This window comes from Emydura macquarii, unplaced genomic scaffold (genome assembly GCF_026122565.2).
Source record: "Emydura macquarii macquarii isolate MOO-44397 ecotype Brisbane River unplaced genomic scaffold, CSIRO-AGI_Emac_v2 contig_1483, whole genome shotgun sequence".
NCBI classification, from domain to species: Eukaryota; Metazoa; Chordata; order Testudines; family Chelidae; genus Emydura; species Emydura macquarii.
In genome coordinates, this window is record NW_027131620.1 from 10824252 (window position 1) to 10851486 (window position 27235).

Consider the following 27235-nt stretch of genomic DNA (forward strand, 5'->3'; position numbering starts at 1 on the left):
TGATTTCTGGCCTTGTCCACTGTAATACTTCTCATGCAGCAAACACAGCCTTACGGTCTTGTGGCAGGGCAGCACCGAGTGCGGAGGACAGCTTGGTGACAAGGATAGCTGTGGACAGGGGCAGCGGCTGTGCCCAAGGGACAGCTCAGTTTGAAAGATAAAAATCTACAGCTTATGCTTGAGATCACCGCAGTGGCATCTGGCAGCATGAAGAGCCACATTGTTGCTTTTCCAATAGATAGTTTAGGCTACTGACGAACAAGCATGGATGGAACGTAAATATCCAGGTTGGGATTGCTGAACGTGATGGGTGAGTCACTTCACAAACTAAAAGCCTGTCTGACTCTTCACCCAAAATTCTAAGTACCCACCCACCCACCCGCCCAGAGGCTTTCTTAATTCAACTCCTGCATCCCAGACAATTCCAGATCCAAGCAGCCCCAAACTTTGGGGAAGTTCCAATCCAAACACTATCACTCAGATCTCTATCTCCATCATTTTTAAATTGCAAATATATCCTGGGGCTGGAAGCAAAAATGACAGAGCCGCACAATGAAAGTTACCACCAGGTAACCACTTAGCTGACCTGAAGCAGGTGTGAGAAGTCTCATCGGGCAGCCTGCTTTTACAAGACCGGCAGGCCAGTTCTGCAGGTCTCAATAGTTTGGATAAGGAGCCAAACTTCTGGGCGCCCAGCCAAGCTTTTAGCGGATCTCCCATTACTAAGGAGGACACCATTTTACTGCTTCAATACGGAACCCATGGGAGAAATCGAGGAAGGGTACAATCGTGTTTCATTATATCTGGAGGGAACACAGGGAACACTCGCTAATATTCACTTCTACCTGATACAAAATGGAGCCCCACAGGCACTGTGGGTTGAAGTCACTAAGAAGAATTCCGGAGCAGCAAATAGATTTCTCCTTTCCCTACAGTGACTGCTAAGTGGGCCATAGAAATCCAGTAAGTACAGGAGGAGAGGCCAAAAGAGCAGCTTTTCATTACACAAGATCAAGAAAATTATCTCAGCACCAAAATGGCCATATAACGGCCTAATCACAAATACCACTACCACGACTCCGCATGAATGCAGCACATTGAAAGCAGAGGTATCAAAGTGCTTTACAAACATAGGCCACGTTTACATTTGGAGTTAGGGGTGTGATTCCCAGCTCCCACACTAGGTCTCACTGAGCTAAAATACCAGATAGTGTAGCCGTTGGAGTTTGGACAGTGGCGAGCGGTGACACGGACTAGCTGCCCTGAGTCCAGGTGTATCCAGGTGGGTTTGTACCCGGAGCAGCTAGCCAAACTGCTGCCCATGCTACCGCAGCCAAACTGCTATTTGTAGTGCTCAGTGAGAGCTAGTGGAAGTATGCTACACAAGCCGGGAATCGCACCCTTACCTCCAATGGTAGATGTAGCTATAGAGATGTCGTGTTTCCCCCTTTCTACAGACGTGGGAACTGAGACACTGAGTAGCTAATCAACTCCTCAAGGTTACATAGCAAGTCAGCAACAGAATCAGAAATCAACCCCTGGTTTCCTTACTCTGAGTACTTGCTTTAACAACCAGAATGTTTTGCTTTCCTTCCTAGGAAGATACCTTTCAAATGGGCTCTTTCACATCTAGGTACTGTGAGTATCGTGTCTTTTGCTCTTTACACAACAAAAACAAGGTGGAGAAACCATGTTGACACAATTGGGTCCCAAATAACTGGGTTTAGTCAATATACACAGACATGCAAGGCCCAGCTATATACACACAGTGGTGCTCTGGCTGGTTGCTGGCAGTTTCTAAAACATAGAACATGATGGGCACCACTAGATGGCCAAACTATTTTCATGGATACTGCTCTGTTCCTATACAATGCATTAAGTTTGCTCACCTCCCTGGTAGCCCTACCACACCTACCGTATTTCCCCATGTATAAGACGCACCTTTTTTCGAAAAATTTGGGGTCTAAAAACTGAGTGTGTCTTATACAGTGGTTGTAGATTTTTCTACTTGCATTTATGATGAATAAAACTTGAGTTCAATAACATTTTTTTTCAAATTTCGGGCCCCAAAATTAAGGTGCATCTTATACATGGGAGCGTCTTATACATGGGGAAATACGGGGGTAACTGAAATCCAGAGCAGTAACACAATGACTGTTTCTGTATTCTTTCCCCCCTTTTGTTAACTTTAGGTCTTCCAAACCAATTTTTGTAACGCAATGAGGCTCACGTTTTCAGATGTATGGAAATGCCCTTTTGCGGGTGTCCAGCTAACCATGCAAATCCACAGTGCACACGCTTACAACTGTGCTTCCACATGCCCAGATGTGCATGAACAACAGACATGCTCAGACTTGGAGGACAGAGCTGGTCAGGGAAATTGGTCTGTCTCAGTATTTTAGCCTCCTTTTTTGAAGTTTCAGAATTCAAAAGAATTAAACCAGTTCTACAGTTGGTCAAAAAATGAGGGAAATTTCAACAATTTTTTTCAAATTTCATTAAAATACTGGGGGGTTTGCAGCTGAATCAGGTGTGTTCAATAGGTGCATGCATACTGCAAAATTTGCATTCAGGTGTCTACCTTCTGTTACTGAGAATAATATCGCAGATATATTTATAGACGTGCATCCACCCTAACCACACTATGGCAGGTTTGTTTTAAAGTGGGAGGGTTCTTTTGCATTTATTTAAGCCACCTATTTGTTAACAGAGGCTATTATAGGGGAATGTAAGGCTAGCAGGAGCTAGAGACAGTAACAGTATTTCGCGATGTTCAGAACATGGCAGGATCAAGTCTTCTATACCTAATTGTCAAACCCGATTAATGTAAGAAAGGCAATCAGGATCTGGCCTGTAACTGCTAAATAGCATTTTATAGTTGAAGTGCACTGATAATCATAGAAGTTGGGACTGGAAGGGACCTCAAGAAGTCATCAAGTGTGCTGAGGCAGGGCCAAATAAACCCAAACCATCCCTGAAAGGTGTTTGTCCAACCTGTTTTTTAAAAACCTCCAATGATGAGGACTCCATAACCTCCCTTGGAAGCTTATAATGCAACCGTAATAATTGTCCCACAACGGCAATATAGGAAATATAAGCATTTTGAATAAGAGAATACTGTTTATATTAGTACTTCTCACCAATATCAGTGGAAGTTATGAACAAAAAAGTAAATGAATGGCTCTAAATAAATAGCTAAGAGATGCACCCACCATTTATCTTCATATCTGGCTTGTGAACTGTAGTTTCTGTTTGTATTAAGGTTCCATTTAGTTCCAGTCATATAAAACTGATGCTGTATGCTACCTAAATGGGAAGGAATAGCTGGATCTGCAAAGACTTTCTTAAATCACTCTGCTCTCAAGTGGTGGGGAGGAAAGCCAATTTAAAGATGTGGCTGCCCATCAAGGACTTGTTTTCTACAATCAGCATCAATAAGGTCTATTAAAGGACTAATTCCACTGAAATTAATGGGACTACTTATGTGAGTAAAGAGTTAAACAGTAGATTTCTAGCCCTCTGGTGGTAATTTTTCAGGTGTTGTTCTCATTGCTGTGTGAGGCTGTTGTAGTTGGGGTGACGTTGTCGGGGGGGAAGGGGGGAGAGGAATATTTTTCTCTTGCTTGTAATGCTTCCAAAGCACTAAATGAAAGTTCCCCTGAAGTTCCTTCTGCCAAACCATAGCCCTTGTGCATGGGGGGCCTCAGCTGGATATCGTGAGTTATGCAACCAACAGCTAAAGTTATTGTTTTCAGAAAGAAATTGCATGAATCTCATTAAATGCATCCTGGATCAGGATGTCTCTAAACACCATTTGGATTCAACCCCATTGTCCTACGAAAGACTGCGTGCCCTCATTTCTGATTGAGTCTTAAGCCAAAACTATTGTTTAGATTTAATTAGTTTCATATTGGGTCATATTATCACATTGAAACAGGCATTCTCCTTAAGACACATTTAAATGTTTGGGTATTTTTTTAAACCAGAAGAGGGCAGCAATTTTCCTAACAAGAACACAGAACAAAAACACAGAACATCAGTTTATTTAAAATATGTTTGACAAGGTACAAACAATCCAGATGCAGTCTGGAAATGGAAGGCGGGAGGGGAAGGGAGCTACAAACCAGAAAAAGGTTTCTCATTCTTTAGCAAGCCATTCAAATGACAGGTGTTTAAATACCTTAGGCTTTCTTGGCTAGCTGGCGGAAGTGAAGTTTAACATCTGTTATCAGTTTAATACCTGATATATCCTTTACCAGGGGATTACAGTTTACATTATTAAGTGCATATATAATCTATTAGGTTATTTCTTCTCCCTCCCTGTGATTTATGATCCCAAGTGAAATTGGTTCTCTCACTTTATCATGCCAAACATCAACCTTCCATTAAAATCAACACTGAGGGCCAAATTCATCCCCAAGGCAATTTTACTTCATTTTTACCTGCTGTACATCTCCTGCTGAGTGATCTGTTAGTGACAGTGTAATTCTCCCACACTGCCCTTGCTATTTTGTCCTCTGTTTCCAGAATTTTTACTACTGTCTCCTCACAAACAATCAATCAATCTATTGGCAAAAGAAGTTTGTTCATTAACATTGGAGATCATAGGAACAACCAAGGAAGAAAGCGAGCAGGACCACCTGAACTTTACATTTCTCTTGTAGTATCATCACTTCCTCATTGAAAGAAAGAGGGGTCATTTCCCAAGAGGCAGACCGCATTAAAAAATGCACAACTTTTAGTGATAGACCAAGACCCCATCACCACTAAACGCACCCTCACAGCAGACATTCCACAATAAGCAGTTTAGAACTCTTTACTGATAGCCTAACATACCGTTGGCTCCTTGCAGAACTGGCATCCTTAAATCTGCCTCAATTACTGTGGGAGGCTCAAATACAGGGAAGTCAATATCAGGTGGGTGAAGATTATAATGTTGGTAAAAAAAAGTTATGGAAATAAGGAAGCAGTACAACCAAACCGGGGAGATTTATTTACTCACTGCTTTTTGTTTTCTACTAATGCATAATTTCCCCCTTCATTATTCTGTTGTAGGGTACAACTGATGCCATATCTAAAGTTGGTACGACAGGTCAGCGTTTACCCGCAAGAGAAAAGCAAAAATATTTGGAATGATGGGCAAAAATTTGCAATGTGCTGGCGGACAGAAAGTCTGCCTTTTAAGCTTAGAAAAAGAGGACCTTAAAGAATTCCATTTAAAAATGGGGTATTTCTGGATTCTAAACTGCTCTTTCATTCACTACATTTTCTCCCCTTACCAATGGAGAGCAATCTATCTGAGGCTCAATAGTAATGTGGCATGCTCAGAAGACCTCAGACTGATATCAAGATTACTAGTCAGATGCGCAACCATGGCCACCTGGATTCAGCATGGTTACCTTAATATCCTTCTAAAGCAACAGAACAGGCTTTCATTGCTTAGAGTGATCCAGAGAGGGTGAAAGATCATCTGATTGACATCTGCACTTAGGAAAGACTGTTTTGCTGCTGCAAGATATGACAGGACTCAGAGATTTACTGCAGGGATGGCAGACTGAACAAGGGCAGTAAGTTTTCCACATTTTTTACAACGGTTGATGAAATCATTGATAAAGGTGATAGTCCGTGAGCAAAGATTTCTGACTCCCCATTCTCACTATGCACACACTAATAGGATTTAATGATACTCACCTTAGTATCACAGATGATAAAGCATTGGTTCTCAATATCAGCTGCTCCCTGCATACAGATCTGTTTCCCCAGGAGGGCTCAGGAGTTAGGGGTGAAGAGGGTACAATGCAGGGGTTAGGGGCGATGGGGGAGCAGGCGCAGGGCAGGGCAGGCGACCACAGGGGCAAGAGGGTCACACTCAGCAGCTTGCTGTGTAAGGGGTCAATAATACAAAAAGTTTGAGAACCACCACGAAAAAGTTGCCATATGGCTGCTACAATTAATTTAGCACAACCTAAGATTATTTACCACTGCACAGGTACGATACCATTAACCAGTCAAGATTATTTATTGCAAAGAAATCTCACTGCTTCTTACTCAGGTGGACTGCAAGCAGATAGAGGCCTGTACAGATACTGGTAATATACTGTGGGGCAGATCCTCAGCTGGTGTAAACTGATGTAGTTCCATTGATTTCAATAGAGGATTTGCCCTGAAGCTTCTTCTTCTCACATCCAAAAGGCCTGGACATTGATTTTTCTAATACAGATGCGTGGATCTCTTTTCTTTAGCCCCTAGATCCCATAATCTCATTTGGTTATTTGAATTTAAACTTCCCATTTGGTCTCTTGTTGTGACAAATTTATTCTGGATGTCTATTTGTTTTGAACAAGTAGTGTTATGAATGTATCCCCTTCATTAGTGGTTAGTGAATAGTTTGGGAAACAATGCTGATTTCTGCAGCTTCTGATGCCAAAATGTAACAGCAAACTGAAGTTGGCATTTTTATTCATAACAATATTTATTATGTTTTTTAAACTGTTTCACCAGATCTAATTGTCCTTAATATAAAACTTTACATCACCACCTCTCTCATCTTTCTCCTCTTGCAAGATCCTAAAATATGAGGTAGAGGCTATTACTGGAAAACAAAAATTGGTAATTTTTTAAAAAAAGTTATATTTCACCACCATCACCATTTTTTCCACCTCTGAAGTTGTGTGGGGGGTGGAGGGAGGGTTGCCAGAAACATTTTTCAAACGTTTGAAATGTTGATGCACATTTTGAGCCAGTTGCAATTTTTCAAAATTTTGGGGGGGGGGGGGGGAGGGGGGAGAAAAAGATTGATGCATTTGACAAAACCTTCATAAGATTTGTCTCCATTTTTCAACCAACCATAGAGCTGGGCAAAAATGTTTCACATTTTGATGTTTTAAAATTCTGAATTTTGAAATTTAAAAATAAATAAATAAATAGTGAAACAATGATTTTTCCACTACCTCTATTTGGCATGAAATAAAGGTAAGTTTTAAAATTACTGGAATCTAGCATTTATATTTATCAGATCAACGTAGTAAGATGCTTCATCAGGATACGTTTGTTAACAGAATAAACAAGTTACAAAGAAATAAGCATTTTACATCAGAGGTAGGAGTGTAACATTCATCCTAATGTGAAACACTATTGCTTAATTAAAGATTGTTCTGATATAGACTCTTTACTAGGAGAATAAAGATACTGACCATTTTTTATAAACTCTAGAACCATAAACTTGATAGTACATGAAAACCATTTACTATTCAATGCTATTTAAGTCAGCCCCAAGAGCACAGTGATACCATAATCAAAAACGGAGAAAAAAAATACAAGGTTGGTCTGGGTTGTAGAATTATGCAATATGACTCCTTCGATGGTGGAATTCACTGCTGAGTTTAAATACACATGGGAATGCCCGAGCACCTGGTAAAAAGATTAGGTAGACTAAGAAGAACACGTATGTCTATTGCCAACAGTTTACATAACAAGACGATGGTCCAGGGAATGATTTGCCTTGTTGATTTTTGTTGCTATAAGGGATGGGCAAAATTAGTGGTTACAGCAAGAAGCCATCCACAATTTTACTTCTAACTGGAAATGAACCCAACAGGTTTTGAGGTTTGAAAAAGTTTGGTTAGATTTAATTTTAAAAAGTCCATGCTTAGATGACTTTACTGGTTTCCTCCATTTCATTCTTCGTGCCACATTGTACCTGCAGGGCCCCCTGTGGCAACTCATATGAGCTGAGACTGAATCCTTGCTCTAAACTCACAACCAGCAACCAGGCTGTCACTCACATCCATTTTACCTGCCTCCGGCAAGAAAGCAAGGGTAGCATTCTTTTGAAAACATCAGACAGTACCTTTTAATTAACTTCAGCAGTCACTTTTGGTTTTCTTAAACAAATTAGGCAGGGGAAGGAGAGATGATACGGTATTGTTTTCCCTTCAGGGAATGAGGGCAGCACAAGCTTGCCAGGTAGCAAAGACAGGAGGGCCAGCCTTCCCTAGGCGAGCTGCTCAGAGGGATTAAAATCCAAAAAGCAAATTTGGAACACGAATATTTTTTCAAGTGTGGTACAGGCAGAAGTGGGAATTGATCTCCTCAGGCAGGAGGTGAGTGGCCACCGGCTGGGGCTCAAGGTGGGAAAAGACCCGGCCAGATTGTTTAGCTGGTGGAATGCAAGCAACAATTGAGAAGATCACTCCACCAGGCTGGTACATGAGCGCACAGAATGTGAGAAGATAGTTGAACTCATTCAGCACCCTTTAGGAATATGACTGGCAGCGATGGATGTTTGCAGCAGGTACATAGAGAATTACACAGCTTTAGTATCTGATGGTTTACCAGAGAATGGTCCTCTTTTCCACGTTTTTTTCCTGTTATCATAGTAACTTGGAGCCCAGTCATGGACTAGGACCCTGTTGTGCTAGGTGCTGTACAAACACAGAATAAAGTAGATGGTAAACTAATAGGCTGGGATGTATGACTGAGTTGTTTTGTGCTGTGCTTAACTACTTACTGCTATGTAGTATTTTCAGATTAAAAAATTATAGGGAAAGCAGTCAGAAATTGACTTGTTTTCTATTCAACACATGCTTAGATACCAGTGAAAGGTGTCTTGGAAACATTGAAAATAGAGTAGAGATAGAAGGAAAATGCATAGGCTGGGCCCTGAGCTCTGCCATTGTCATCTGGATATCTCCCCCCACTGGATTATTTTCCTGTAAATGAAGGGAGAGTGTATAAACTGGTGACATGAAACACTTCAAAGTAAAGCAAACAAATATGGGATTCACTGGGGAATCAGAAACATCATGATACTATAATACTAGCAGTTAATTTTGCAGTGCCTCAGGCTTCTTGGCAGAACGTCACAGTAAAATCATCTAGGCATGCAAGATCAACTGATATCTGTTTTCTTATAAAGTCCCATCCTCTCATACTGGAGGCCTTTTACACCTGCATGGGAATGCTGTTCCCCAGCCTATGCTGAATGGGGGAGTTCAAAAGGAACCTCGTGAACCTTCCCATCCTTTCAGCAAGTCGAATTGTCGATTACCAGACAGCAGACTAACTGTGCATGGTGCTGTACAAAGTGTGAATGTGCCAAAGAACAAAGTCCCTGCCACAAAATCTTTCAGTCTAAATGCTCAAGTCACTGGAATACCAAACAATATATAACAGAACAAGGACAAAATGGGCTCATATAAATAAAATATATTTATTTAGCATGAGAATTACCCTTGTGTGCACAAGGCCCATGGAAATCTTAAATCCCACCCTAGAGCTCTGCGTAGGGGCTCATTTCACCCTTTTATTTTATAGGGTCAATTTTATACTCTGGGGGAAATCCTGGTCCCACTGAAGTTGATGGGAAACCTTCATTGCCTTTACTGGGGCCGGGATTTCATCCTATATGCTTCACAGGAATTAAATTGACAGAGGCTTGAATGCTTCGTGGAACAGGTGAGTCTTCAGGTTTGCTGTCAGAATTCTTTCACATGTTTACTTAGACTTAACTATGGTGCCTGCTTCCTGAATATAAATAGCAAGCAACTATCAATTAGCTTTTGTTTCCAATTGGTTTCCCAAGCAGGAAAACAAATGTGACTTCAGTCTTCATGGAAGCCATTAATATACGGAAGACTAAGGGAGACAAATTGTGTCAATGGAGGTGTCAGTCAGTGGAGAAAGAACAATTTTCCTTCAAAAGCTTTTACTTAAGTTTAAATACGATAAAGACTGCAGTTGAAGCTCACTCTGCTTCATGGCCAAGCATTGGAAATTTATTAGACTTTTATACTAAGAAATATCTCTATAAAAACTTTTCCCCAAAAGGATATTGAAACCATTTGCATGATTTTAGTCAGCTGGCTGCAAAGCAATTTTTGAAAGCTATTTAAAACAAAAAACAAACAAACAAGAAATTGGCTTATTGGAAAGGGTTTCTGTTCCCTGAGGAAAAAACAGGCCTTGCATCCATTTCAGTGACAGCAATTTTTCTGTAGGATCCTGAGATTATCAGTTTTTGTGATCACACAAGCCCTATCGTGCATCTTTGCACAAAACTACATATTTCAAATGCTTAGATGGAAATTTGGGCAAATTTTATTCCAATCCAGATTGAACAATCCTGTTTATATCAGTGACTGTTCAAGTGCTTTCATGTTGTTAAATAAAGTGTTTGGGAGGGTATGATCTTAAGAGGCCCTGAGACCAGTCAGCTCCCATTAACTTCAGGGAGAGTTGAGGGCACTTGTCATATTGCAAGCAGTGGTCAGGACATTAAAACTGAACAATTCCTGGACCAGATTTTCGGAAGTGCTCAGCACCCACAAGTGGGCCGAGATTTTCTGAAGAACTCAGGGTTGTTCTAAATGGGAGCTTCTGCGTGCTTGGAAAATCTGGCCCTAAATTACCCCTTGGCACCATTTAAACCACTAGGATCCCGTGAACAAAGTTTGCATACCAAAATCCAAGCAAACAGGGTCTTTATTTCCTCACCTGAGCTGTATTCCAAAATAAGATTTAAAATGTGAATTGTACTCATAGCTAGACCACATAACCAGATGTCCTCATCAATATTACCTTAAGATCCTTTTTCCCCAAGTCCCTAACATTTGCTACATCAACTTATTACCTCTTGTCTTTATTTAGTTTACAAACAGCTTTGGTGCAAGAACAGTCTCTTAGGACCTGATTGTACAGCACCTAGCACAATGGGCCTTAATCTGACTGAGGCTTCTGGGCATTGTTTTAATACAAACAAACAAACAATGGGATATGAATTTGTTTCTTAGCTATTGCCACAAACCATCATTGTCTTGGTAATATCTTTTATTAGACCAACTTCTGTTGGTGAGAAAGACAAGCCAACAAAAGTTGGTCCAGTACGAGATATGACCTCACCCACCCTGTCTCTCTAATATCCTGGGGCTACTCGGCTACCGATGAAATGATGTCATTTCAGATACAGACACATGGCTATTTATAGGCCTTGCTACAAAAGGGCCCAACGCTGAAGAACAACGAGCATCTCCTGTTTGTTTCAGAGCCGCAGGCAGTCAGCATCTCTAAAGAACCAGTGGAAGTAAATTTTAAAATGCATAAAAAGGGAGGTGTGCGCCCAACTCCCACTGACTTTCAGTGGGAATCAGGTGCCTATCTGCCCTTTGTGCCTTTAAAGATCTCCTCCAGACCATCTAGTTTCAGGTTGTTTCTTAAGTATTGTTATGACTGTGTGCGCACCCAATTACCTGTTGCTACTAATTTTCTAAAGGTTAAACTGACCTAGTTGCTCTGCATAGTGTACATTAAATATCTACCTACATAGCAAATATTTATAGCCACTAATTATTTCACCCTGGCTACGGATAAACCTCGTCACCTCAAAACTGTTTATTGTTTTAAAATAGAAGAGACTACCTGGTTTGACCTTTCTTTACAGATAGCTGGGCCAGATCCTCTGCTGTGGAAGCCGGTATGTCAGCTATTGAAGTCAATGGATCTATGCCAGTTGACACCAGCTGAGGATCTGGCCTAGTATTTTATTTGTACCATGAACACACAGTGCCAAAGGAACATTTTAACACAGGTTGTCCTGGGAGACTAAGAACATTTCTAATTGATGCAGCACATACCCTAGAAAGAGAACAGAGCTTAACAACAAGCTTATTTTCCTTTCTTCAAAACGTACAGAATCCTTAAGCTACAGCTTGTAAAAAGCTGTTTGTTTTGTACTGACCTTCTCCTTTTATGTAACGTGATAGGCATGCTTCACCGAATACTGAATGCAGCTAAACATATGTCATCAGCTCGTGCGTTGCTGCCCCTTCTATTAAAATGGATTTTGGTAGCATATGTGGAATAGGCTTGCCACACAGATACTCCAGGGAAATGAAGGAATACACGGTAATTAGCAGGAGCAATCCCCAGACCTCTCTGCTAATCCTCAGTAGGAAGTACAAAGACTTATCTCATGAGCATGGAAACAATTAAGGTCAACAAGTAATCGTGGAAAAGGAAACTTTAAAAAAGAAGAACATAGTAAATGACCTAGTAAACACCCCCTACTACCCCCTCCTGACATAGTATGCATTTCATCTGGGGTTCACATGTACAATCTAGCTAGGTTTTCCCTCCCCAGCCCCCCTCAGATAATGACTTCCCTTTGCAATTTCCTGGAGGAAGTTGTTGTAGTGATCTTTTAGTGATAAAATAAGCCATAGTGATTCTTAATTTTCAGCCAAGGAATTCTCCTGATCTCCTAATTAAGGAACGAATGACAGCAGTGTTCGTTAGAAAGCATCAATGAACAAGTGGCTTTGTGGAAGAATGAAGTTATTCTGTGAGAAGTAAGCATCTTGTGGACCATTTGGCCAGATTTCTCATATATTATAGATTGTGTCGGCATCAATAATTCTTAAAGGTAAGCACATAAGGCACATTTTATTTTCAGAAGAGAGGCTCTTTACAGTTTTTTTTATTTCAATATTTATAGGTCATTAGAATCAGAGACAGAGGAGAAATTGGAACATACTGACAGAGCTTAAAAAGCATTAATTGAAGACTAGAATATTGACAGTTATTAATTTATGCTTTGTCATTCCACTCTCTCACTACCATTCTTTTTCTAGCAGGCCAGGAAAGTAAGAGTTTTGATTACACCATTTAAAAGAAAGCTCTCTAGAGTTTTTACATGCTTCTTTGCATTTCAGTCATACTTCATATACTGTATTTAGTATCCTCTCCATGAGCATTTGACAGAAAGTGAACCTAGAACAGAAAGCCCGAGTGACTGCAGCCAACTCTTATTTGCAGACTCGTACACATAACAGAGCAACATATATAAGCAGCATCACACCCACCTAAAGTATTTTACCCCTCAGTTATACTCATGCAAACTCATTGGCATGTGTAGGACAACACAACTGCATGTGAGTTGCAAGGGCAAATATTGTAGATTGCCCTGCACGTCACCCACCCCAATCTCAGGTATATTCAAATTCATGTATGAACATCACATTTGAGCCTCTCTCTCTAGAACTGTCTGAACAAAACCCTTGCAGCTTCTCCCCATGTTTACAAACTTGTTACACCAAACCCCGAGTTCCAAAAAGCTCAGAATTTCAGAATGATTTGAATCCAGAGCCACATTTTGCAGCTAGGGACCACCTCTAATAAAAGTCTCTCTGAGGCTACCCTTCTGTAGCTCCAGGTCACCTTGATCTCTCCATACTTCCTTCTCTCCTTCCATTCTTTTTATAACCAATAGAAACTCCTATTGCAGCAGTTCAATCTGTAGATAAAAATTAAGGCCATCTTATACGAGGCTTGTAGTTTTGCTATACCAGGCCAAAATGACATTGCACTATAGATATGCAGGACTATCAAACTCACTTTACTAACAATGCCCACCTCATCTGAAACCAAAAGCCACAATGAAGAAAAAGGTAGGAAATGCTCTTTGTTCAAGGTATCTTGTGCTTCTTTGTTTCACTCTGCTTACCACATCATAATCGCCATCCTAAAAACTCGCCCATGCAATGTCACAAATACAGCTGAAGTCCTTGTCACTTGTTTCTACTGCAGGGTACTCGCAAGATGCTTTTAGAGACAGTACTGAAGCGGTACATAACTGGAGGCTAAATCCAGCATACAGTGAATGTAACACACTGTGACATCTGTCACAGCTCTTCTTGGATAAACCTATAATGATTGCTCTGACCAGAGAAGAAGACATCTGAAGTTAGCAACTGAATAATGCTAATGATACTTCATATACAGCAGAGTTCAAAAATAATGATGCTTTTTCTCCTGAGAATGATGTTGGAGAAATGAGGGGGAGGTCAGGCTGGGAGAAATTTACCTCCATGATTTTTTTCTAACTATAAACATCTTTTTGAACTGCTGCAGGGTTGCTCTCTTTTTATGTATCCCAAAATGCATAATGTTCTGTAATATCCTGAAGAGAGACATGTCAAACATGTCAATACGGATTGTATGTTTTCATCTGTATGTTTTTGGCATTGATCTGTATGCAGTACATAGAAGCACATGGGTATCATCTGGTAACAGCAGATTAATCTAGCCAGTAGTAATAGTATAGCTATTGTTGTCTGTCTTCTGTATTTTAGATTGTAAACTGTTCAGAGCAAGCAACATTCCTTAATCTGTTGCTGGCATTATGGTAGCACCCAGAGATCTCAGCTGAGAAAGCCTCATTGTGCTAGCTGTGTACAGATACAAAGTGAGAAACAGCTCCTGCCTTGAAGAGTTCACAATTCGAGTTGGGCAAAGATTTTTGACCAAAACTTTTTCTCCCCCTCACCAATAAATAAATAAATATAAAATAAAAATGCAGATTTGGATCAACCAAAACATTTCATAAGTTCATGTGGGACTTGCCAAATTGTTCCAGTTGAAAACGAGTTTAAAAAATTCCAAAAAAACCACACAAAAAATGTGTGACATTTTCATACCAAAAACTTTCAATTTTTTGTTTCAAAATAATGTTTCATTTAGAATTTTACTTTTATTTTATTAAATAAACTCAAAAGCCAAACAAAAATATTCCATTTCAGGTCCAACAAAATGTTTAATTTGACCCAAAACTAATTTTCCTTCCCCCCCCCCCCCCCCAAATTTTACAGTTTGTCCAGTGATCCAAAAAAATCAGTTATTTGCACAGCTCTACTGACAATCTAAATAGATGAGACAAAGGAACTATCTCTCTTTTACAGAACTGAGGCACCAGAGGATCACATCGCTTGTTCAGGGTCACACAAAAAGCCAGAAATTGAACCCATATCTCCTGAGTCTCAGTCCAGAGTCTTAACAATAAGCCCATCCTTACAAGGCACTGTACTGCATGTACTAAAAGCAATATTACAAAAAAATCCCATATAATCAGCTTGTCTCTATTTAGCGAACAAATATTTGTGCCATAAATTAGTGTTTAAAATAGGATGCAGATAATAGTGCTTTATGGATTTCCAGTAACTATTCCCCATTAGCTATACAAGAACCTCAAAACCGGCCGATGACTGACAATTGTTATACAGGGCAGTGGCTCCTGCGTCAACTTATTCACAACACCTGTCATCACTTCTTGTCAGCAATCTTGCTCTAGTTATGATTTAATTTATGCCTTGTGTGTCATAAGCCAGCACTTAATTTTTTTTCCCCAAAACACTCAAATGAACTCTTTTGTTGATCAGACTCATTTCTTTGACAGATGCTGAAATAAGACAATGTAGTGAGCGGCTATTACCATTCTGACTGTTCCTGGCACATAAGTAAAGTATAAGAGCTACTAATGGTAGTTTTTGACTCCATATATAATGGCAACAATACAAATTCCCTCCAGAAACGAAGGGAAAATTCGACAGCATGCACAGCCCAAGCTAATGAGAGAGGATTTGTGATAATATGAGATCACGTTTTGAACTGTTGCTGGGTGTTTCCAGGATTGCTTTAATTTAGCTGCATTCTGAATGTCAACTTTACTGCCACGCTTTGGGCAAGATTCTCATAGCACATCATCTTCCTGTGGTGACAGCCACTCAGTAATCCCCATCCAATACACACACTGAAATGTAGGTACGTAACTGATCTCTGATCATCATCAGCAAGACAAAGAAATTTACATTTGCAAAAAAGAAAAGGGCATTTAAAAATTAAAACAAGGTTTAATAGTAAAAAAAAAAGTCATTTCAATGGAAATCATTAATATTAAAGTCCAGCTGACCACAACTTCTTATCTTTTACACACAGTGTATTTTTCAGATGATTGCACGAAGGCTGAGAAGGCATCCAACATATCTAAAGCTGGTCCAAATCTTAAGGTTTCAATGGGGGAAAAAAAATAAAAGGACAATTTTTTCAAGAAAACTTCTCTTTAAAAAAAAAAAAAAAAAAAATCCCAGCTTGTCTCCTTAAACAAATGGCCATACATAAAGGCCCTGTTTTTAAAGACACTACATAACAATTATTACACTATTGCCTAGAGACCGCAGTGAAGAATGGGATTGCACAGTGCTATGAATTCTCCATAAACACAGTAGGAGACAGTCTGGATCTCAAACAACTTAAAAACTAAACAAACAAGAATGACAATATTTTATAGATGGGAAACTGAGGCACAGAGGTTATGGCCCTGACTTATCAGGGCCCACGCTTCAGCCCAAGTCCGAACATCTGTATTGCAATTTTGAGCCTGAGTCATTTGATACAGGCCAGGCAAGGGTGTTTTATTGCAGGGTAGACATACCCTGATGGTACAGGACTATTTCCTACTGTACATCTAAATGGCATTCACAGAGGTATCGTGGAACGCTCTCTGAATAATGCCAGTGCCATGGATGTCATCACAAGAAGCCAACAAATCTCTGCATAATACAGACCCTTAAAAAAATGTTTTTTAAAGCTGCAAAAATCTCAGCATGACACTTCCACAATCCATAAATAAATATAGTATCAAGACTCACCATTGCTATTACAAACATAGAGACTGATCCTTCTACACAAGTAAGGGACAAAAATGTTGGAAGGATTACATTTATTTCCTGAACTTCTTAACCTGAGATATTAATTAAAAGGTATTTAGAGAACACCGCTCTAAACCTGAAATAGCAGCATTCATATTATTTGTCTCAGAGTAACACACGTATTTCCTTTACACATTTAAGTGTGTGTTTCCTTCATTGCACATAATATTTCAGATGGTTTCATTCTGAAAATATAGAACGGCTAAATTTATACATTTTTAAAATTTCATAAGAGCATAGGAATGTTCATTTTAAGCAGGTCATTTAGCTGAGCTTGTATAAAGGCCTGTCTCTTGGATCATCAGGTTGGTTTGAACCCACAAAATACAGTGCTAAAAACAAAAGCTGCTTCTGCTTGAGCTAAACATGTAAAGTCTGCACCTGTATTGCACAACCACTCTCTAGCCGTTAGAGAGGGGGAAAAGATCCATACATTTAGCATGGATGACACTTGCAATAAAGTCAATGTAAACAAGTTATTCTAGGTTTTGCTGGGAGAATTTAACTCTTATAGCACTATCAACATACCTCATATATATTTTACTCAAACTACAGTGATGAGAGCCATAAAAATACCTAGTTAGACAAATATATTTAAGGGAAAATGGACACACACAAAAATTATATAATTCTGGATTTTAAAAAACCCACTTTAGGTAAACCTTGTGTTCTAATTAAAAAAAGTACCACTTACTGATCTCCACAGGTCAATTTCAGAGGACCTGAAATGAAGAGAAAACACATTTAAAATTCACAGTACTTCACACATATATTGTAGCACTTTATGTACAATAACATGTTAAGTCAGTGATTTCAGCTGAGATGCACAGAATTAAGTGACTTATCCAAGGCCCAATAAGTCAGTATCAGAGCCAAAGAACAGGAGTTCCTGGTTCTTAGTCTCATGACTGCAATACACCATTTGCCTTTGCATTACTTATGTGCTATTTGTGTTTCCCTCTAAATCACTTAGGAGCTTTTTCAAAAGTGTCTACATCATTTAGAAGCATAAGTCCCATTGAAAGATCAATGGGACTTGCATTCCTAAATCACTTGAGTGCTTTTGAAATTTCCACCCATGTCTTTATATCTGTACAGCACCATGCACACTAATGTCACTATAGTGACATACTATAATGTCACACTAATCCAACACCCATTGAATTTAGTAGAAGGATTCCCATTATATTAAATTAAAAAAAAACCAAAGAAACAACAAATCCATTAAAAGACCCTTCAGCTCCAGGGGCAGATTTGAAATACCCAGAATCTTTCAAATAGCTGGCCTATGGCTGTCAAAATACTGAACCAATAGAAGCTGCTGTGATGTGTACACAGCACCATAGCCATATGTAGAGTGCCACAAGGATATTTCCACAACTAGCAATGACTATTCCTTGCTTCTGTGATATTATTTGAGGAGGTATCATTTTCAGACCAGGTATCTTCAAGAATGGCACCATCTGAATATTCGGCACCAACCAGTTTGAAGGTAAATTGAGTGGGTACAGACATAATCCCTCAGTGACCATCTGACCTCCAGACATTGGAATTGCTTTTTGATATCCAGAGTAGAAATGAGCCCAGATCTCAACATTGGTTCTGAATCGCCTTGAACTTTGTAGCTGGATCCCTATGTATTTCAAAGTACAAAGAGGTCTCCAAAGCCCCTATCCTTTAAACACTTGTGCATATGCTGAACTTTAAGAACATCAGCAGATCCATGAAGTCACTGGGACTGCATATGGCCTACACGTTAAGCATGCGCATAAGTGCTGGTAAGATCAGGACCTGGGACAGAACATATGAGGATTTCATAATATTTTAACAGTAGCAAGAGGTAATAATACAACAGTAAGAATTAATCTAGATCATACAAAACGTGTGTCAAGAACAGGTACTACTCCATCAGTCCTGAGGCAGGCAAAACTCATATCAACCAAGAACTGCACAAGAACTGAGAAATCAGCCCCATTATTGGGATGAGAGATACATCTGTATGTATCCAAAAGCCATTTTGTTCATGTCAATTAACATTTTCCCATGGACGTTAGCAGTGCACTATAAGAAAACCCTTCCAGCATTTCCACACATAAGATCTGTGTTTTATTTAGGAACTATTCTTTATAAACTTGCCCGAGTTTTATAAACACAAGCAAAGGCTTAGATTTCTGTAATGACTGGTCATTAAATAAGATGCCTTTAAAATCTGGGCATGTCTTCAAAAGGAGAGACAAACAACACTGCTGTGTGTTTTTACTTTTTTTTTTTAATTGCTCTATTTATGTTATTAGTTTCAGTGAGCCAGTTGGGAACAAGAAAACTGCAAACTACTAGTAAGTCTGGGTTCATCAAAATCTTGTGCAAGGAGTAAATTAGATGTCACTTTTAAAATGCATGACAAAAATTAGCAAAGATAAAAATATACATAAATATATGCAATCAGAACTACTATTTGCTGAACATAGACAGTAATAAAAACTATATATATATATATATATATATATATATATATATATATATATATAGTGACCACATTTATTCCTTTTCCTAAACTACTTCCTTATAGGGTGAAGGGTCAGACTAATCAGACAAATTAACTACAGCTGTAGAAAAACTCTTTAGAAAGAAAATGCTTAAAATAATTGCACTGTTTTTTCTAAACTGCATTACTGCCATAGTTTTCTTAAAGGGACCAGTCAACATGCATGTGAATGCAGCAGAGCAATCAACATAGAAAAAATTAAAGAGAAAGCATTCACTTAATTAATCCAAATGCACACACACATTTATATATGTGCCTGCTTGGGTACAGTATACATTTGTAGGTAAGCCATTTCCTCCTTTCTTCAAGTTGCAATAAAAGCAAAAAGCCAAAACATGCTTTCTTGTGTGCAAATACATGAGAGTTTCTAAACAAAAAAAACTTCCACTACCATCCACTTGGTCAACAATATTGTGATGATTTCATTTTACCGCACTGAATGGCAATGCAAGTTATTGCCTGTTTGGAAATGTAATGTTGAAGCAGCTTATTGTTTTAATTTCAGCAAGCAGACGCTGCCAGCAATTTTTGCTGTCAAGCCAAAAATAATTTATCTTACACATTTATTACTTCAGCATCTAGTTAATTACAATCACTTTTGTAAATACTGTGATGGAATGAAGATAGTATCCTAATGGTGCTGGATGCCTCTTGATATGAGGCACCGGACCAAGTGTTCAACTGGTGTAAATCAGCATCGCTCCACTGACATCAGCTGAGGAACTGGCCTGTCTACAATCACAGTGCCATGAGATTTTATCAGAATGCTTCCAGTTGTTGTGGCAACATTTTAATTAATACTACTAAGTTCTAATAGCATTGCTTTCATCAAGTGCTTTACAGAAAGCGTTGTGTCATAATCCCTATTTTACAAATGAGGAAAGTGAGCCACAATGTGGCAAAGCCATTACCTTCCCCATTTCAAACATCAGCCAGGGATGTTTTCTCCAGCCTTTACTTTTGCATCAGAACTTCCATCCTATTTCCAAATTGGTGTTTTCATTTAAAGAAGCTAAGCTGATCTTGGTGATGTGTTTTCTGGTTGACGGTTATTTGTGTGGGGAAAGGGAAATAAATCATAGGGGGTTGAAGTATGTTCATTATCTGCACATAAGCATAAAAACAGAAGCTTTACAGTCTAATAATGCTTATTGGGTAGCCCCCCCCACAAGCTTTTGATCATAAAAATACCATAACATTTAAAATGCGAGTAAGCTTCTCTTATTGATCATGATTTCTAAAATAAAAGCAACCAAGATATTTAACTTGGAGACACCCTGATCTTATCAAGAAAATAAACCTATTTCTAACATGTCACAACCTCCTGTGGTCACATTAACTTCAGTGGGATCAGGATCTGCTGGTCCTTTTGCATTCTAATAGTGGAGATATTTTGGGCCAAATGCTGCTCTCAAATGCATTGGTGTAAAGGGTGTTAGTCCAGATTCTCACAAACACTAACTGCAGAACTGGCTCCCTGTCAATTTTCTAAAACCTAGTTTATACATAAAGTTGCAGTACGTTAACTAACACATCATCAAGGATCTACAACCTATCCTGGAAGACGATCCCTCACTCTCACAAACTCTGGGAGGCAGGCCAGTCCTCGCTTACAGACAGCCCCCCAATCTGAAGCAAATACTCACCAGCAACTGCACACCATAGAACAGAAACACTAACCCAGGAACATATCTTTGCAACAAACCCCGTTGCCAACTCTGCCCACACATCGACTCTAGTGACACCATCACAGGTCCTAACCACATCAGCCACACCATCAGGAACTCGTTCACCTGAACATCTACTAATGTGATATACACCATCATGTGCCAACAATGCCCCTCTGCCATGGACATTAGCCAAACCGGACTGTCTACGCAAAAGAATAAATGGACACAAATCAGACATCAAGAATGGTAACATTCAAAAACCAGTAGGAGAGCACTTCAATCTCACTGGACACTCAGTAACAGACTTGAAAGTTGCCATATTTCAACAAAAAAAACTTTGAAAACAAACTCCAGTGTGAAACTGCAGTGCTGAAACTCTTATGCAAACTTGACACTATCGGATTAGGTCTGAATAGAGATTGGGAGTGGCTAGCCCACTACAAAAAATAATGCTCCCTCTTTTGGCATTCACACCTTCTTATCAACTGTTGTGGACAGCCTCATCCACCCTGATTGAATTAACCTAGTTAACACTTGCACTCCTCACTGTGATGTAACTCACCCATCCTTGCATGTGTATATATACACCTACCAAACTGAAATTTCCACTTCATGCCTCTGACAAAGTGGGTTTCTGCCCATGAAAGCTTATGCACAAATAAATTTGTTAGTCTTTTGTTAGCTCCAGGACTCTCATTGTTAGGTTAACTAAACATGTGACTTTAAATAAATTTAGTTAAACCAGTGCAAGTGTATGTGTAAATGCTCTTAAATTAATTTTAGCCTGATTTCAGGTTAGCTTGCATTTGTAAATTTACAGGCTGATATAACCACTTTTAAACTGATGTAAGTACATCCACACAGAGGTTTCCACTGGTTTACCTTAAATAGAATTTTTAGGGAATTTAATTTAAACCAGATCATCTGTATGTAGACAAGTCCCAAGACTTCTCTCAGATTTACTTTGGGTTTTCTTTGTTTATTTTTGTAAAAACATTAAATGTTAAAGTACAATTCAACAAAGACCAAGAAATAACATAAAAAAATCTAACACAAAATAACTAAAGCCAGGACATTCAGACTCAGAATGAAGGTGAAAATTCTATCCTGTACCTGCCCTGGAATCCAAATTTCCTGTTCAGAGATGCCTTCAATATTCAGGCACAAGTGGAGTTTGTATTCCAGAGCCAGGGCTACTGCATCATATGTTTAGATAGATGAGGGACTGCAACTCAGGGCCAGGCTTGCCCTGCTTTTCTCAAGCGAAAAGTGTTTAATTAATTAATGCAAGAGATTGTTTTACCTGACAAGCATAATTGCCTGCTTTATTAGCTGAAGCTTTTCACCTGTGATAGTCACAAATTCTGGAGTGAAATATGGCTGACACTTGGTTGCTGAGAGGTTTATCACTGATTTCAAAGGGAATAGGATTCACACTTGAGCTCTGGTTTACACACAGTTTTTGTACCACTGTAACTATTTCAGTTAGGGGCATTTTTTTTTAACTTCAAATAGTTATTCCAGTACAACCCATAGTGCGGATGCAGTTATGCCAGTATAAAAGCGCCTTATACCAGTAGATCTTATCCGCTTTCTCATTTGGGAATAGCTGTAATGGTGTAAGCACCTTTATGTGGGTATAACTGTGTTCACACTGAGGGGGTTGCACTGCTTTAACTATAGTGGTATAACTTCAGTGTGTAGACCAGCCCTAAAACTTAATAAAGTGTAGTTGCATGCACAGGCCCCAATTCAGCAAAGTACTTCAGCGGGTGCTTAACTTTAATCACCTGCTTAACTTCAAGGGTTAACGAACCAACTTCAGATCTGCCTGAGTCTCCTATCAACCGCTGCTCTCATAACTCTAATCCTTGCAATCTGAAAGGGAGAGGAGACATACTTTCTTCCCAGGAAAGTTGTTTCACAAAGCAGTGACTAAGCACTGTCTTGCTCAAATAGGAAGTGGCAATACACAGGGAAAGGAGTCTAAAGGAGACCTGGCTGTTTTGTGAGTATTCGGATTCAGAAGATGGTTAGCGATACTGAACCTGATCTTGTAAGTACTCCTATGCTTGTAGGTTCAGATACCAACACCATTTGAAGGGTCTACATGAGGCTGAATAGCCAAAACTTACAGCTATGTAGGGTATGTCTACACTGCAATAAAATACCCACAGCTGGCCCATGTCAGCTGACTCAGGCTCACAGGGCATTGGGCTGTGGGACTACAAAGTTGCAAGGTAGGTGTTCAGGCTCAGAGGGGAGCTTAGCTTCACAGGGTGCCTGGACTCCAATGTCTACCTTGCAATTTCATAGCCCTGCAGCCTGAGTGCTGTGATCCCAAGTCAGCTGACACAGGCCAGTGGTGGGTGTTTTATTGCAGTGTAAAAATACCCTTAATACCCTATTAATTTTTGTTTTAAATCTGTATGTTTCAATGTGAGGAGACATCTAGATGAGTGATTGGTTTACACCAGGATTAAAATGCTGCCTGTTGTAAACTGGAAATTAGGTCACAAAGACATTTCAACAACTGGTAAAACTTCTGACAGCTAATTTGAAATTACATTTTCAGGATTCAGAAGTATTTAAATCATCATCATCATCAATGACCCCATTGTCCAAAATGCAATAAGGACATGTCTTGAGAAGGGACAAAGATGACATTATATTGCTTATTTTTTATAGATGGAGATTCCCCCAAAACAGAAGAGTCATTTTAATAGCAATATATTTGGAGGGAAACAGTGAATGGATTCTTCTAGTAGTTTTTCACAAGAGTTTGCTGTTGGGAACATAGTGGTTTATTTAGATTTTTTTTAAATTGCATGCTCCTGAGTGATCACACATGCCATTAGTAGTTTGCTTTCAGAAAATAAATGAAGTCAGACAAAACCTTTTATATATTATGTATGTTTGAGATGGGCCAAACCATTACAGAAATGTTTGCGTATCTCAGAGATGAAAAGGACTCGTCTACTCCTAAACTGCTACTCATCTACTCAGAGCTACTCATCTGCACCAGATCTAACCAAAAGTCTCCTTCTGCCTTGTCTAGAAACAGACTTCTTTCAGATGGTCTCCCCAGGGCTTCCTGTCACCGCTGCAGCCACTTGCTGGTGAATAGAGCCAACATTGTGTCTGTGGCACTGAAGTGAAAACAACCCCATTAAGAGCTACTGAGAAACTTAACAAAAAAAAAGGAGGAAAAAAGCAAGCTTTGAAAAAGCTGTCGGCCAGCCCCAGCTATCTGGTTCCTGGATACACAGGGGGTGAGTGAAGAGAGAGAAAAACACATACAGGGAAATGGTATTGAAAAAAATACCCACTCTCTGCTCCTGGTGACCTAATTTGACTGCTCAGACTATACACAGCACAGAACAAAGATCACTTCGGAGCAGGGACAACACCAAACAACCTGGATTATTTCTGTGCATCAGGCAGGGAATTTTTTTTTTTAAGTTATCGCTATGCATAGTTATTTGGAGCTTGCTGTAGGGAATTCATTCACAAGAGGAGCATGTTTTAACACAAAGAATATGGTTTTAAAAACACATGTGGTCTCTCTTTACTTTGCTTAGAAGGGTGGGGATGTTGGGCATAGCCAGCGAGTTTATTTATTTGTTATTGGATCATAACTTGTATCAACATCAAAGTATCACCTTGAACAAAAAAGGGTGAGATTCCCCAGCCTCTACTTGGGGACTATATCTTACTTTTCCAGAGTGAAGGGCATCATGACCTAATAGATCTTTTCCGCCTCTTGCTATAGTACTATGATTTTCTGGTTCTTCAGCCTAGTCTTGCCAGGAGGCACATGCTATCACCTGTGCTCTCCAGTGTCATTGTGTTCAAAAGAAAGAACAACTTTATGGACCAGGCTTTGCCCTTCTGGGCAAAACCAATTTAGCAGGCTCTGTAGGAGTCTAAGCCAGACTCCACAGAGCCAATGGCTCTCCCAGTGTCCCATAAAAACCCTCAAGTGTTGACCATGGGGTGAGTGGTCTTGTGCTATTATTTCCTTCCGGCTTGCTTTTTCCTTACAGCTTCCTATTAAGCTAAACCAATATATTCATACAGAAAACATCCCAGTAATCCCAGATCAACATGCTGTATTCATCAATTATTACAGAGCAGCTCCATGTCCATCACAGGTCCACAGAGAGACCTGCACAGGTTTGGATTGGTACAAAATCTGAATAGGCATATTACCAAACTGATATTCCCATTCCGTAGGGTTTCCAGAAAAGTGATTTAAAAGTCTGTGACTGCACAGGATCCGCGGCATCTTCCCAGTTACCAGGAGTCTCTCCTCATAAAAGTTCCTCCAAAAAAGCCATGACTGTGAATTTAGTAAGTGGGAAAGGAATGAGTACTAAAGGGGTCTGATGCATGTCTTACTGCAGACACCACACAGAGGTCACGTGTTGCATTTCCCCCATACTCCGCATCAGCCCAAAATCCATGTTCGATCCACTTCCCCACGAATGTCAGACGTGAGGCACTACCTTAGGATGTGACACTATTTCCTGATGAGTTCAACATAACATATTCCTTGTGATTAAATACAGCAGGTAAAAACAGCAATGCAAATGGATCAGCCTTTCAGTTTGTTCATAAGACAAACCACCGTATTGAAAATATGACAGATAATAAGGCCTGCAAACACTTTTATCAACCCACCAAGGCCAGATTAATATTTACACCAATGCAGAAGGAAAACCACCTATTGAAACGTCAGCTCAAACAGGAGGCTGCACATTTTTAATAACACAGAGGATCTGGAACTGCAAAAGCATGACACAAAAGCACGTAGCTTTATTGACCAGGACATTATCTGTACAGCAGAGATGTCTTTACCTCCACTCTCTAAATTTTTGTGGGCAGTTTCGTAAAATAGCTACAGCCTGGGGAGCCTGATGAATAATTATTTAACATTCATCAAAGCCCCTTTGGATAAGGAAAAGTGTTAGGTTTTATGGACTATTCAGATAAGAACAGTAAAACTTTAAATTAGGAATTGATAATCTCAGTAAGGAACCTATTGCATCTGAAACATAACATCTCTTTTAGCAGCTAAATAATAATATTGCCGATGATATGTTCTGTTTTCAGTTGCAAATATTCTATATCCCACAACGCGAGATGCCACAAGGGACTGACACCTCCTTCCACTTCTTAGAGAGCTTTGGAAGTAAAAGCCACTGGATATTAGAGATTGTCAGGGGCACTAGATAATTTACAGGGCTAGAAGAGAGACAGGGGCCCAGATCCACATACTGAAATCAATGGGATCTGGATCAGGCCCCAGATGCATATATTATGTTTAAATATTTGGCCGGTTCAGACAGCATTACAAGATCAGCGTGGCATGCCCAGTAGTAAAAAGGCACCTATTTCACCATGTAGTTTGGAAGACATTAGACAATTCGATGCCTTCACACAATTACAAAATACATACTTTTTCAACAAAACAAAAAGAGTATATTTGGTAGATTTATTCTCATGTCATTTACAGAACATTCTGCACCATTTGACTTTTGGTGTAATTTAAATGAATGAGGGAGCCAGGAAATTCTCGTGTTCAATTTACATGAAATTCTTCTTCTATTATCAAAATTCAAACACATTTATGAAGCACCACAGGGTGTACATCTACCTATCCAAAGAAAAATTACATCTAAAATTATATGGCCCAAATCTTCACAATTGCAGATATACAATTACACAGGTAAAGCTACATGCACTTTTGCTTACCTAATATGCACACACAATTATCACCACTGCCAGCAGTCAGAGCAAGTGCACGCGCAAACGGCACTTTCTAATTGGACTACTGTGGCTCCATGCATAGACACAGTGCATGCACATGCAAATTAGGCATGCTAAATAACATGCCTTTTTTACATACTCTGGGCCAGTATCTTCAACGCAAAGGCATCTAATTCCCATTGATTTCTCTTCCCCCAAATCATAACAGTGAGAAATCAAAGAACAGATTCCAGATCCACAACATGCTACTATAGCTGATAATATTATTAGCTAACTCCATGATTTGCTATCATGAAACTGATTTCCTCAGAATAAGCCCAGTTCTCCAGTGTTTCACTCCTTGTGTACTAGTTCCCTCCTGAGCAAAGGTAGTGCAACGTGGTACTGCCACAGCAAGTCTTTTCTGTAAAGTGGGTATCTGACTACTAGGCCTACATCTATATTTTAAATGCTACAGCTGCACCATTGGAGTGCTGGAGTGTAGACACAGTACAGCAATGGAAGGGGGTTTTCCAGTCGCTGTCATAAATCCACCTCCCTGAGAAGGTATAGCTAGGTCGATGGAAGAATTCTTCTGTCAACCCAGCACCATCTACACAGGGATTTAGATAGGTTTAACAACATAGCTCAGGAGTGTGGATTTTTCTCACCCCTGAGCCACAAAGCTGGGACAATCTAATTTGGGAGTGTACACCAGCCCTTGGGATTGG

General features: G+C 39.6%; 2 long non-coding RNA genes across 5 annotated transcripts in view; one reads left to right on the forward strand and one right to left on the reverse strand.

The window, feature by feature from the left end:
- The window catches only part of LOC137157348 (uncharacterized), an 88283-nt gene that overhangs the window by 34205 nt on the left and 26843 nt on the right, over positions 1-27235 (reverse strand). For 2 of the 4 annotated variants that reach the window (XR_010921080.1, XR_010921079.1), the window contains exons 1-2: positions 21867-21998; positions 17233-17260 (exon numbers count right to left, since the gene is read on the reverse strand). This is a non-coding gene — a long non-coding RNA (uncharacterized lncRNA). Of the gene's footprint in view, positions 1-17232; positions 17261-21866; positions 21999-27235 lie in introns of those variants that run through there. The other 2 variants (XR_010921081.1, XR_010921082.1) reach the window with 1 other exon arrangement.
- On the forward strand, positions 22624-24753 carry LOC137157347 (uncharacterized). The gene is made up of 2 exons (XR_010921078.1): positions 22624-22809; positions 23812-24753. It is a non-coding gene; the product is annotated as an uncharacterized lncRNA (long non-coding RNA).